The sequence below is a fragment of the Solanum pennellii genome, chromosome 8, assembly GCF_001406875.1.
Source record: "Solanum pennellii chromosome 8, SPENNV200".
In the NCBI taxonomy this organism is placed as follows: domain Eukaryota; kingdom Viridiplantae; phylum Streptophyta; class Magnoliopsida; order Solanales; family Solanaceae; genus Solanum; species Solanum pennellii.
Window position 1 is genome coordinate 15,190,728 of NC_028644.1, and position 15,653 is coordinate 15,206,380.

Here is a 15,653-nt window from a genome sequence, read left to right on the forward strand (position 1 = left end):
ACGATTTTTGGGGAGTTTAAATTATATCTCTCCTTTTATAAAAGATCTGGCTAAAGACACGGCTATATTGTATGATAGACTTAGAAAAAATCCTAAAGCTTGGATTGTGATCATACTAAAGTAGTCAAAAACATTAAGACAAAGGTTAATACCTACCGTGCCTCACATTAGCCAATCTAAATTGGCAGAAGATAGTGGAAACAAATGCCTCTAATATTGGCTACGGATTTGTCCTAATGAAAAACAAGAATACCTTATACAATTCTATTCTGAAAAATGAAATAATATTCAAAAAATTTATGCTATTATAGCTAAAGAAATTTTTGCTATAGGTAAAAGTGTTTTAAAATTCCAAGGAGATTTATATAATAAAAAATTTTGTCATAAAAACTGATTGTCAAGTAGCGAAATATATCTTTAATAAAAATGTAAAACATCATGTTTCAAAACAAATGTTTGCAAGATGGTAAGCTTTGTTAACACCTTTTGATTTTGAAATACATTATAAAAAGGGAACAGATAATAGTCTTCCGATTTTCTTACTAGAGAATAGTTAAGTTATTAACTCTTTGCCTATTAATAATAGGAGTGATGCGAACATCTGGAAATTCTTCCTCTAATAGAGGAAGAGGAAGAGGAAAAGCACCCATGGGAAGAAATAATATCTTGGCCCAAATAGGAAACTAGAAGCTAATAGCTTCAAACATTGCAGGGGCATACACAAGCACATCGGGAATTAACACTGGATATCCAATGTACAAAGAAATCATGAATCATTTACAATACAAAAAAGCTCAGGGTAATAACCCACCATCCTATTCTTCAGTCGTAACTGATGAAGGAAATGAAAATATTGAAGTATATGATAAAAATGAGAAGGATGAAGTAATACTTCTTCTTGAGCCCATAGATTTACAATGGAAATACGATCCATGGCAAATAATGACCAGGTATTTTGATACAACATCGTATATTGTCCCAACTTATAAATACAAAATGCATTATGAGATAATACTCTCATGTATTGGGTCAGCTGACTTCAGGAATTTGATCCAGCCAATACTAAAAAGGTTTATAACATTTCAAAATTCCTTATAAAAATGATTTTCACCCCAGAAGAATGGGGAATAAGCACGATGAAGGAAAGAGAATACACCCGTCCAGGAAAAAAAATTGCGCTCAAGTTTAATTACTAGGATTATATTAAGAGCTTTAATAAAACCTTGTTATATGAAAAATCTAATATAAAACATTCATGGTTTATAGAAATATGCTATCACGTTTATAAAAAGCATATACCCAAATTGGTTTTGCTAATGTGGATTTTATATGGTCCATCGATAAATATACTGCCACAGAAATACAAAAATATATGTTGAATGGGTTGACATATCACCCAAATTGATAAAATTACAAAAATATGATATATTTTTTAAATGAATTCCATTGATGTATTTTTCATAGAATTCTCTGTTCCGTGGATAATGAAATGGAAAGTCGAAGTCCAGATAAATAAAGAAGGATTTACTTGCTTAAGGAGGAAATTTCATACAAAATTTTGGAGTAAATTACCATAGCAAGATGTTAAAGGTAAAATCCATTGACATGAGATTATAAACTCTATTAAAGACTCTATCGAGATCAACAAACAAAAATCAGAAGTCATTAAAGGCCGAGATGATATCAGTGCTTTGAAACAAATAACCAGAAGGCTGCAGATAAAAAAAGGGTATATCTCAAAATCGGAACTTCTTGTATCATACATGGAAGAAGTAAAAAAAGATCTAATAAAAAATATGGGCATGAAATTTCCGAATAATATATCTATGGCTACCTCAAAAGAAGAAGTAGACACTGGTATAGCAGGAGAATTCAAAAGCGTTCATAGCACAAAAGAGATGGACATTGAAATATTTCTTCAATAGTTCAAGAATAAGGTAGAAAAATCATCTAGTTCAGACAAGCTAAAGGGGAAGGAGACTAGAAAAGACTAGTTGATAAGAAACTTACTTTTATAAAAGTTAAGATAATTGTAAGCTTTTATAAAGTTTAGGACCCCAATGTCGGTCCAATAATGTAACATGACGTAAGCACTTACATCATAAATTTTGGACTTTTCTTCAGGTCCTTTCTATATAAGGATCTCTTAGTAAAAGGTAGAGGGCAGGCTTTGGCCAACCTCTCTTATATTACTACTCTTGTATTTCCACTACCATATAAATAAAATTGTTGTTGTTTCTACTTAGAAGATTTATTGTTGAGAGTCTACTCTAAGTAAAGTATTATTTTCTCTCTTTTACTATTAATTTAAATGTTTTTAATATTTAAAAAGCCTAAATGATAGGCTAAATACTTAGTGTTGGGCTAATAATAACTTGAATTATTATGACATAGTAAGTAAATGATTGTTACGATGTATCTTAGGTCAAAGTAATGTAGTCTAGGGATAGGAAGATCTTGGCTTAGTCCGGTGTTCTTGTTAAGGCCCACGTTAGCTGTGAAGAAGGGGTTGTTTGGACCATGTTGGAATCGTAAAAGTTATTTCCATCCTTAGATTTCATAAGATGTAAACGAATTTGTGGTTACATCGAAGTGATCCTACATAGAATTGGCATCATATTCATGGTGGTGGTAGGGATAGTTGATATTAGTATGAAACAATTTTATTAATATGAACATCGTGAAGAAACATACTATTGTTAAAATCAGTAGAAAAGCGTAAATACTATTACTTATGGATGTAAAATATAAATTAATTAATTTTTAAGTATAAAAACCTTAAATTTATCAACTTTTTATCATGTTAACAACTTTAAGGATATTTCAGACATTTTGATAAAAAAAGTGTTTATCACTTATTTGCCAAACACATCAACAACTTTTTTTCAACTGCAACACTTTTATTCAAACACATAACTACTTAATTTAAGAATAAGTTTCAGCACTTTCAAAAGTACTTTCTAAAAGTTACTTATTTTAAGCCACTCCAAACGGGTTCTTGGTAGGTTTAATCACCTTTGTCATGTATGTGTATGAATAAATGTTGAATGAAAATCTAGGATCGGTATAACCTAAGATGGTACGCTTCTAAGTATGACTAATATATGACCTTGAACATGTAATGAAGGTCTATAACTTGGAACCTTTAATATAGAAAGAAGGTTATGATATCCTTAAACTTTAAAGCCATAATGGTATCCTTCTTGTTTGAATGATGGACTTAGGGTTACGTTGGCTAGAACGGCATGAAACCATCTGTAAGGAAGACATTGAGCTATCCTTATAACCATTAAGTCGCATCCCTAGTTGACCCATCCTTTGTATTGTGATTGAACTTACTCTATGAGAAACATGTCTTAGCATTGAGTGAATATGCTTATGGTAGTGACTCTACCTAAGATAAGCCTATAGTACCAAGAAACCCTTGATATTCCTTAATCATGTGTCAACATGGATGTTTCCTAGTTCTAACCTTCGCATAGAACACCCTCTAGCGGAGTAGGGTAGACTCTGGATTCCGTATCTAGCTAGTATGGTCTATGTCGATTAATGCCTATTGTCATTATCTGGGATGCATTCTAGTGTTGGAGAAGTTTTCACTATGTATAGGTAGTGGAATGGGACGCTATTGATACATGGCACGAGTAGGATTTGAAGATGCTAAGATGAGGGTTCCCTAGGTATTCTCCAAGACCATTATGTGAAAGTCCTCACAATGCTTAATTGAATCTTAAATGGCTTAATGAGTAAAGAATGACTTAAGTTAATGTATGTTGAATAAAAGAATCCCTATCTAGGGTAGATTTAAAGATTCTTAATTAGTCTTGGAGAGGGTGTATGGTCGGTCTCTTCATGTCTTACTAAAGTGAATCTTAGAATAACCTTGGGTAGAGAGTCTAAGTGATTAAAAGCGAATAATCTTACTTTAGGTATTCTTAAGGATTACTTTGATGTGCTTGAAAAGGGTGTATAGACGGTCTCTTCTTGTCTTACTTAAGTAAGTCTTAGGATAACCTTTGGTAGGAGGTCTATATACTTATATGGTTTCTAAGTGATGATAGTGTTGTATTATGGATTACTTGAAATGTGTCTTATATGTCTATGTTGACTTGAAAGTGGTTCTTATACTTGTTTTATGATGTTTTCATCAAAAGAGCATACTAAGCATGTTATAAAGTAAATGTCCGTTTTAGCATGGTTTTATTACATGTAACCATACTTAGTGCATTCAATGTACTAATTCCATATGTTATTTTAACTATAAAGGTGTAGGTGGCAAGTGAGGTCTATTGAAGTGAAGCTTGGGAATAGCATCCTCCTAAGCAAGTCTTAGTATGTCCTCACATGATCCGAGAACATGGTTATGTTTAGATTTTTATTTCAAAAGACGTTGTCATAGACTTTAGTATTTCCTTTATTTATATATGGACAGTGACCCCAAGAAATTCATGTGTCTAAGATGGATACAGAGATACTTAGTCTTTCTGATGTTTTCAATGAAAGAGATTTGAACTACTGTTGTGAAAAGTTTAAATTCCGCACTACTTTTCATATATATACATACATACATATATATATATATATATGTGTGTGTGTGTGTGTGTGTGTGTGTGTGTGTGTGTGTGTGTGTGTGTGATGAATGATGTCCAGAAAATGTAAAAAGAAAGTCCTAATGGTTGCTACATGTGCAAGGACTAAAAGGTATAATCTGTAGTTAAAGAGTTGTGCAGTAGTCTACGAAACCCATCGACATCTGTTGGTCCATCCACGGACCATGAATGGTGTTCGTAGACACCCTAGGTAAGTTTCCGTAATTCTCTAAGTGTCAGAATGACCTGCGGTCCGTAGGTTGACCCATGGACCGTCGACGGGGTCTCGTGGGTCCAAAACTAGGGTTCTGCCGACACGGCCTAAATTCCATATAAATAAAACCCTTCATTTCAAAACACTTCCCATGTCCATCTAGTAAAGGGTCACAAATATCGTTGAAACACACACTCATCATCGGTGATTACATGTAAGGTATACAAATTTCTCCAAAACTTTTAATTACTTCACTGTTTCATTTATAATCATATTGATCTACTTAACCTTGGGTTGTTAGTTTCGTGTTTGAATATTGAATTATAAGTTACATAACCCTTGGTATAATGGTATGTGAGTATGTAGTTAATTGAAACCAACTAGATCAGATTAAACGGTTGAAAAGGAAGTATTAACTTAGGATTCTTAGTTTTTGTATGTTAAAAAGTTGAGTTGTGCATAATCGGAACCTTAAGGATGAAGAACTGCAATATATTATGTTGAAATTCATGATTAGACCTAGGTTGATTGATTAATTGATGAAATAAAGTGTAAAGTATGAGTCATGTCTGATACCTGGCACATAACTGACCTGCGAGACTACGTCTGCGAACTGTAGGTAACCCTACAGATCATAGGTAGGGTCTGTGAGTGAGTAGCACATAGAGTTTTTACTAAGTGTTGAACCACATTGGGCTATGGTCCCTCATTCCATCGATAGAGATAGACAGCTTTGAATATACGTGTTTTCCACATTAGAGACACAATTTTGGGTACTCTGACCTATGGAGGGGAACCACAGATTGTTGTTCTATCGACGGGCCATAGGACAACTCTACTATTTCCAATTTTTTTAGTTGTTGTTTCAATTCGGTTCTTATTCTAAAATTCTTCCATTATTGTTATTGACTTGTTTTGGTACTAACTAAGCCTCCAGAGGTACCATAGACCCCAAGAAAAATCCCTTCAGAGGAAAGTCAAAGTTCATTGCACTTTCCCTCTGGCTGATCAATGCGGACACAAATGATGACTATGTTCCACCTCATACCAGGTCTTCCCCCACTACACCTCGCACTATGATAAATTGAGCACAACTGGTGATCTTCGACAAGGTCACTGCTGTAACACTTCAGAAATCCAAGACATGTCTTTAATCCTAACATAACTATGATAAGGTCTAGACATTGTTTTAAGGTCCATTATAATGTTTATAAGTCATTTAGGAATTCTAGAAACCAAAACATCCAAGAACGTCCTTGACGTTCGAAACTAGTTCTAGGAGATACTAGCGTGCCTAAGCCTATTTGAATAACTTTTAGGAGTTGGAAGTCCATGAAAATTGGTGTAAGGGTGTCTAGTATGTGATTAATTATATACATGGTCGAAAAGTCCAGGTACGACTCTCCAAGGACTAACGAAGGGCCCTTGAGGAGGACTCTTGTACGTTGGAGTCAACACTTATAAGGCAGTGTGCACCCACGAAAGGGCAATCGACGAGCTGTCGATGCCAACCGTTGACCAAAACTTAGACAATTTGTTGGAGGCCCTCACTTGCACAATCTCTGACAAGAATGATGGATGTGCAGCACGGAAGGGCACAGTGGACGTTGATTGATCCACCATTCGTCAATCATGGTGTCATCGATGGAGCCTGCAATTACCTGTATATTTTTAAGTTGGTCTTAAATAATTAATTAAGTAGTTATATGGTTATTTAGGTATTAAGGGAAGTTTAATTAACTTAATTAACCCCATATATAAAGACCATAACCCCATTAGTCTAATTTCAACTCTCAAAACAAAACTCTCTTCCTTCTCTCTTCTTTTTCTCTCTATTGGAAGACACCATTGAAGACAAGCTGGGGGGGGGGATTCAGGGGATGTAAAGGGATGATTTCACCATCAATTCTTCATCAAATGTTGAGGTATGGGATGTAATTCACCTTTGAGACCTCTTTCCTCAAAGGGTTTCTTCAAAGTATTTTCAAAAGTTGGGTTTTCATGTGGGTTCTTCTCCATCTCGAAAATTATGTTATGAATTGGTTTGTTTATGTTTTATATTTGATAATATGAATAGATTAACATGTATTCTAACTTAATTATGATAGATATTGATGGTTTGGATTAGTTTGTAGAAGATGACCCTTAACCCTAGGTTTGATCTTGATATGAATTAGGTTGTGATTGGTTCAATTGACATGGTTATTGGTTAAATTACTATTAGATAATGTTCTTACATTAATCAATAACAAATTACGGTGATTTGTAGTCTTTCATGATAGTTCTTGAGAAGATTATCTAGGTTAGGATGTATGTTGTGAATTGACCTAAGTATCTTGTCTTAGGCTATGATCTAGTATTGAATTGTGATATAGTGATTCTTCTAGCCTTGTTATCATGTTGATTATAGACTTATGATGATGCATACCCAATTTTTTGTTCAATTGAGGGTTTATGGTAAGACGTTGATGATGAACTATGAAGGAGACTTGGTAAGTCTTATGATCTCTATCATTTACTTCAAATTGTGGTTAATTGTGATTAAGTCATGATGTTGTATTGGAGTATGCCTTGTATTAGGATTGATAGGGTGGTATTATGTTGAATTGAAATGTCTTGACTATGTTGTGAGGTTGATTAAGATGTATATGTTATAAGGATGGTGATGACTACTAATGTGGCTTATTATGATATGAATATGCTATATGCTAACCTCACTTATATGAATTGTAATGAAAGGATTTATACTCATGCAATTCTTATTAAGATATTGATGATGATGATTACACAAGAGATAGATTCTATGACCTAAACTAAGTTATGATTATTGTTACAGGCTTAAAGACATTTCAAAAAGGGACTCTAACTTAGCACCGACTGAACTAGAGTGAGGAGTGTCCCTTACCACGTAGGAAAGGTAGGAGAACTAAATTACTCTTGAGATTGGAGACTGCAATGCATGTAGAATAAAAAGGGTCCCAACTATTTCTCCTATTTCTTGAACTATGTTTCCCCCATAGGAATACTAGCTAGTGGATCCACGTAGTTGCTATGTTTTATGTTTTGGTACTACCTTGGCAAGTAGTCCGCCTTCCTCCGGTGTGTAGTTTTATGACACCGGATTCCACACTAGCTCATGTTGTCTATGTCGGTTAGGGAAAGATGTTTCCACAAGTTAAACTGAATTAAAGGATTGAACTCTAACTAGGATAACTAAGGAGTCTAGCTTAGTCTAGGTAGGGGTATGGGACTCTACCTAAGCATTGCACTAGTTAGACTCGAGGGGAGTCTTAGGAGGATGTTCTTATGTATTATTATGCTTATAATGCTATATGATATGTATATGATAAACTTGAACATTGATTGATACTATATGTTGATTAGTTCACTTATGAAGATGTGTTGGTTTATATTGTTGAAGTAAGATGATATGTGCACCTAAATGCCAGGTTATATTATGTAGGATGTTAGTCATGATTCTTGTTGGCTTACTTGATTGAGTAATGTTATGGGGATTTACTTGTTTATTGCACTTGTTAACTTGATAGGGATTCATGGGTAATTGACTTGATTTGGTTATGTTTAAATGTACTCTTATACATGCTTGTTGTTATATGACTTTATGATAGAGTTACTTGGATATGTATTCGATTATATGATGAGCATGTTGAATTGACTAGTACTGGTGACTGTTGGCCTTGTGATGTACATGCCTATGAGTTAATGACCATGTATTATTGATTGGTATGGTCTTGTTGAATGTGCATAAACGTTTTAAGTGAAAAATGCATACTTTATGAAATGTCCCTTTTTTTCTACCATGTTTTTATATTATGTGGTCATATAGTCTCATACTTAGTACAAGTGGCATACTAACCGCATTTCTTCCTTTTCCCCAACATTTTAGGTTTCGGTCATTGAGGTGTTTCGAAGGCGACTCAAAGAAGTCTTGGATCTCTTATTCATCCAAGTAGGGTAGGTCCTCATTTTCCGAGGGCGATGCCACTAGCTAGCTTATGGGATTCTTATTTTAGTTAAAGACTATTATGTTCTTTCTTTCCATTTAGTATGTGACATTGTATAGCCCATGTGAGGCATTTTTACTTGATGTATGGGTTATGCCCAAGTCCTTACAAACTTATTAGATGGTTATAAGATGAGAAAACTATTATCACTATTATGTCTATGTTATACTGCATATGCTTATGTGCAATAAAAGTAGAATACTAAGTAATCTTCCTATGCGAGGGGTCTATGTATACTCGATATATATATATATTATGTGTATGTATAGGTCTATGTAAACCTCCAAGTAGAAGTAATGAAAAGTGTTAGTTTCCGCTAAATTCAACTTATGAATGTAATGATGTAAGCTAAGAGGCTATTCTTAGTCCTAAAAGAGGATGACGACGCCAGTTACGTCTTGGGGGTAAGCCCGGATATGACAAACTTGGTTTTAGAGCATGAGATTGAATTATCTTAGAGTCAATGTCTTTCTCAACCAATTCTATGTAAGTTCGTATTCATAATTGTGAAGCACGCCACACTTATGGATATGAACCTACAAGATGCCTAGGAAACTCTCACTTTCTTGGAAATCCTATATCGTGCCATTAGAGTATACTTATGGTGTATTTCTGAATTTAATCCTATTGTTGTGATTATAGGAAAAATTAACACTCGAAGGAATGCGTCATGAAGGCTTGAAGAGCAGATTGCCAATGCAGGAGCTCCTCCCCGTGGTGATCAAGTTCCTCCTCTTGAAGAAGATGATAATGTTGAACAAGCTTCGGTCAATCCTTCACCTTTGACGGATGGTGACATAAGGGTTTCCCGTAACCAATTGGCCCAAACAATAACTACACAAGCCCAAGCTAGGATGGCTGAAGCTAGCCATGACGTTGTACCCCATCCAAATCAACAAGTTCTTACCATGACCTCCCGTCTAAGGGACTTCACTCGGATGAACCCTCCTACTTTCTACGGGTCTAAGGTTTAAGAAGACCCCCAAGAGTTCATCGATCAATTCTATAAGATACTATTGGCTATGGGGTTGTCCACAAGTTAGAAGGCTGAGTTGGCCACTTATGAACTCAACGACGTGGCTCAAGCATGGTATGCCCAATGGAGAGATAATAGGCCATTAAGGGGTGGTCCGGTGACTTGGGAGATCTTCCAGAAGACTTTTCTTGATCGGTTCTTTCCTAGGGAGATGAGGGAAGCTAAAGTGGTGGAGTTCATCAACCTTCGACAAGGAGGTATAAGTGTTCATATATACTCCTTGAAGTTCACTAAATTGTCGAAATATGCTCTTTCTTTGGTTTCCGATCCTAAAGATGAAATGAGCCGCTTTGCGACGGGGGTGTCGGATGATTTGCAAGAGGATTGTCATTCGGCTATGCTACATCACAACATGAACATTTATCGTCTTATGGTGCATGCCAATCATGTGGAAGATTCTAGGGCTAAGAGAAAAAGTACAAATGCTAAGAGGGCAAGATCTTTTTATGAAGGTTCTTCAAAGAATAGGCTTGAAATACAAGACAAGCCTTGATTTAAGAAGAGGGTTTCTAATCAAGTTCCTTCCAAGTTACCTAAGGCTAGTAGTGATAGGGTGTTTAACCCTAAGCCTAAGAAGGGAATAGGTACTAGTTCACAAACTGAGAAGCCAACTTGTGGAAAGTGTGGCAAGAAGCACTATGGTGATTGTCTTAAGGGGACGGAAAAATTTTTGGTTGTGGTAAAAGTGGGAACAATGTTAGGGATCTCCCTAATGTGAAGGTTCAAGACAATGATAGTGGTCAAGATCAAGCAAGTGGTTCAAATGAGGCTCCAAAGAAGAACCACTTCTATGTTCTCTCCTCTAGGGGTGAGTAAGAGACTTCTCCTGATGTGGTGACCAGTATTTTGAAAGCTTTCTCTGTTGATGTATATGCATTACTTTATCCCGGTGCTACTTTATCATTTGTCACCCCTCTAGTAGCCAAAAAGTTTGATATTTTGCCCGATATTTTACATGAACCTTTTATTGTGTCTGCTTCGGCAGGTGAGTCGGTTGTTGCAAAGAGGGTGCATAGAAAATGTCCAATAATGTTACCCAATAGAGTTTCTTATGTTGAATTAGTAGAACTATATAATTCTTGATTTTGAATTATATTGGGTATGGATTGGTTCCATGCTTGCTTTTCCTCTGTGGTTTGTAGGTTAAGGGTGGTGAAGTTTATCTTTCCAAATGAACCCGTGGTTGAGTGTAAGGGGGGGGGGGAAATTCTATTCCTAGAGGTCATATTATCTATTGTCTAAAAGCATGCAAAATGATCTCTAAGGGTTGGCTATACCATATTGTGAGAGTCCAACATTTAGACTCCAAAATTCCTCCCATTGAGTCGATCCCCTTAGTGAGTGAATTTTCGGAGGTCATTCCTAATGACCTTCCCGACATTCCTTACGAACGGGAAATTGAAATAGATGAAGTTCCAGTCCAATATTTGGTATGGACTTATTACCGGATACTAATCCGATTTCACTTCCTCCTTATCGCATTGCTCCGACCAAATTGAAATAGATGAAGTCTCAACTCAAAGATTTACTAGACAAATGCTTCATAAGACCTAGTATTTCTCCATGGAATGTTCCAATTTTGTTTGTGAAGAAGAAGGATGGGTCCTTAAGAATGTTTATTGATTACCACCAACTCAACAAAGTCACAATCAAGAACAAGTATCCTCTTTCTCGGATTGACGACTTGTTTGATCAACTCCAAGGGGCAAGCTACTTTTCTAAGATTGACTTGAGGTTGGGGTATCACCGACTTACGGTGAGAGGTGAGGATATAGCAAAGACGGCATTTTGGACTAGATATGGTAATTATGAGTACTTAATAATGTAATTTGGTCTCACTAATGCTCCAACAATGTTTATGGACCTTATGAATAGGGTGTTTCGGAATTACCTAGATTCATTTGTCATTGTCTTCATTGACGACATCTTGGTATACTAAAAAAATGAGTGTGATCACATGAACCATTTGAGGGTGGTGTTACAAGTAATTAAAGAACATCAATTATTTTCCAAGTATAACAAATGTGAGTTTTTGTTGAGGTCGATGACATTTCTCTGTCATATCATCTCTAGTGAGGGAGTTGAGGTTGATCCAAGGAAAAAGGAGGCGGTGAAAAATTGTCCTAGACCATCGACTCCAACTGAAATTAGAAGTTTCTTCGGTTTAATGATTTAATATCAGAGGTTCGTGGATGGTTTTGCATCCATTGCATCTACTTTGAACCAAAAGTGGAAGAAATTTGAGTGGTCGGAGGCATGCAGGAGAAGCTTCCAAATGATGAAAGATAGGCTTACTTCCGCTTTGGTGTTGACATTACCTGAGGATTCAAAGGGGTTTGTTGTGTATTGTGATGCATCCCGAGTGGGTTTGGGGCGTGTTCTCATACAACATGGGAAGGTTATAGCCTATGCTTCTAGCAAATTAAGGTGCATGAGAGAAAATATCCAACTCATGACCTTGAATTAGCGGCCGTGGTGTTTGCCTTGAAAATATGGAGGCATTACTTGTATGGTGTCCATGTTGATGTCTATACCGACCATATGAGTCTCCAATCTATGTTTATCTAAAAGGAGTTGAATCTCTGACAAAGAAGTGTCGCATCCGGGGAGCACGCCCTAGAAGTAACATGGCGTACTTGACCTCTCGGAGGTCTTATACAAGACCATAGTTATCATTCATCGCATTGTCCTAGTAAATTTAGCAGAAAATTTAAAACTTTTCATAGCACATCTTCATATGCTAGAAACTTAACTTCATATTTATATAAAATATCATATTACATACTTAGACTCAAAGTATCTTAGCCATTTTAGACTCAACAACATTAGAATACATTAGGGACACGACCCTTAAAACATAAGACATAGCTATATACCTTGCATGCAATGATGTGGTGGTTAACCTCTCATTCTAATTCAGTGCTCCCTGAACTGTGCGGGAAGGTTTCCCATCACACGGCTCACCAACTTGATCTTCTGCGGGAACCGTATGTCCGAACAGGCCTTGAAAAAAAGGTAAGGTCTCGCTTTCCTTTGCCACATTTAATAAAATATACATTAAGACTTGAGTAGGGAATCTTTGGAACTTGAGAACCCTTTTCCTTGAGCTTGGAAAATAACATATCAAGCCAATCGTCTAAACATCATTTAAGCATCCATAACCTACACTTTGTGTAAAAAAATAGAAAAGAATGGTATTAGTACAAGAATGCACTAAGTATGGCAACCATGCAAAAACATGCTTTTAAAAGGGACATTTTCTTGAAATCATACTTCAAATATGCATTTAAAAGGGACATTTTCTTGAAATCATACTTCATGCATTTTTAAGTAAATCATTATAAAACCTTTAGACAATGGCTTTTATATCATTAACATATTTCATATAGACATATTCAAAGGACAAATATCATAGAAAAATACATATAGAATTTAAGTCCTTTTTTAGGTCACTTTACATTGAGTTGTTTTATGTTATAGTGAACATTTTTTCCTATTATTCATTAACCTCCCAAGTAACCCTGTAGTAATACTTTGTACAATGCATCACCTTATGCCACAAAGGAAATCATACATACAACCTACACAAGTCATCACATATCATTATATAAGTATAGCACATGATAGGCACGTTTAGGTCAAAACCTTAGGAACATCATAGTAAGCTACATCAACTTATATATATAATGACTTCACTTCACATACATCATTATTAGACCTAGTTCATGACCCCAATCTTTGTCTACTAGTGCAATGAACATATGAATCCCCATAACCCCATACATTCTTAGTAAACCCTTCATGAGACCACAAACCTTAGCATTCAATTCATACCTCAACATATTAAGTGAAGACCACTCCATTCATATCAACAATCTTCATCGTATAATCATTAATACCCACATAGTGCATATAAGAATAAGACCATATCACATAGACTCATACCATGCACATCTTCATGACAAATAGACATATACTATCATGCCATGCATAAAGACATACTCATAATCACACACTTTAGGTCACCTTCCTAGGACATCCTAAGGAGCTACTTGTGCAATGTCTAGATGGGTTCATTACTTCCACCTATACTAAGTAACCTCCCATAAGTCCTCCTAGTTAGGATCCTATTTATTTACTTCCATTGTCCATTTTACTTTAGGGAAGCTATAGCCTTAACCGACACTAAGACCATAGGTGATAAACATGGAATTTGGTGTTGTAGAGCCTTACACTAATCGAAGGTAATCATACCTAGCCAAGGTAGAACATTAACACATGCTAGCATACTAACTGAATTCACTTGCTAGATCCTATTTGGCAAGCATAGTTATGGAACTTGGAGGTACATGTGAAGACCCTCTTTATGTCAAGATGGGGCATTATGGTTATTCCTTATGGAAATTATATTTATGCCTATTCAGAAATTGTGGTTATCCACCTCATGAGATTTATGGTAGACCTTCCTTTCCACATTGAGAAGGGATACACACTCATATTCAAGTTCACTCGGTGCTAAGCTAAGTTACCTTTATTGAAAAGCCTTCATTAACATTATTTTATAAAATATAGGCTTAGGAGATTCATCCGCTTATATTCTTAGCTCATAGGTCATAGATGAAAGTTCATCAACCTAAATCATGTGAGAAATCATTTCACATGGACATAGCATATGTATTAGCACTATCTTGTTTAGGATACACTTGAGCACACCTTACAAGGATCCTCTATTGACTAGACCATCATTTGTGTGTGTGTATACATATATGTGAGCGAACCTTTCACATAACACATTAAGGTCACACATATTCTTACATTCATATTCATACACATAGAAACCAAAACTAGAAACTATCCTATCAAGGTACACATGTGCAATGCATAGGCAAAGTCCCATACCCTTGCCCATACTAGTACACCTATCAAGTCATCCTAGTTAAGGAAACACATATCATACTTTCATAAACATCATTTTAACATGCATAGTAATAGACACTAGTGAATATGAGAACTACCTTCCATTTAGACAACATGACCTCTACTACTTGTAAGCATGTATAATGTGTGAGTGTGTGCACATTGCTCAAAATGATCACATAATGGCTATAAATAACATCTTAAGGCATCCATCCTCTTAAGACCATAATTCACAACAAATCATAGACCACACAACACCATTTAGCATAGGAGGCAAGACAATCTTTAAATTACATTTAAGACTCTTAAATTTAGCTATTCACACATTCACATAGGGGTATTCATACTTAATAATTCATTAATGTCAACACCTACATATGATCCTAACATAACATTTACATTCTCAAAACAATAGTAACATAACCTAGATTCACAACTAAAGTAGAAGACTAGGCACAAGTTACACATAAGGTGATCATCATAACCACTCATTCATATATTCATCAACTCACCTTCAAGGCTATGGTCAACACATATATAATGACGATAAAGTAAATACCGCCTCTATAAGTGGACCATACGACACAATGTCATACAAGGCTTTATCTATTACAATAATATAGAAAAGTAGGGAAGAAGAGTAGACCTTACCAATTCATTAACCCTTTTTGATAAAAATTGATCAATACACCGTTTCATCAATAATACAAGTATAGGTCAGTAGCTAAATGTACATTAAGCATAGAAGAAACCATGTACAAGTCGCTACAAGATCATACTATAACATAATACAAGGCATCTCCTATGTACTGGAAAGTAGAGAGTCTTAGATCACTCACTAATATGCTTTACCCTCATTAACATGGATAACA

At 35.6% G+C, this 15,653-nt stretch overlaps 1 long non-coding RNA gene across 1 annotated transcript; it reads left to right on the top strand.

Moving 5' to 3' along the window:
• The first annotated feature begins 2,173 nt into the window (after window positions 1–2,173).
• LOC114078317 lies at window positions 2,174–10,858 on the top strand. Its single transcript, XR_003579931.1, has 3 exons — window positions 2,174–2,279; window positions 8,711–8,778; window positions 9,471–10,858. It is a non-coding gene; the product is annotated as an uncharacterized LOC114078317 (long non-coding RNA).
• Window positions 10,859–15,653: the final 4,795 nt, after the last annotated feature.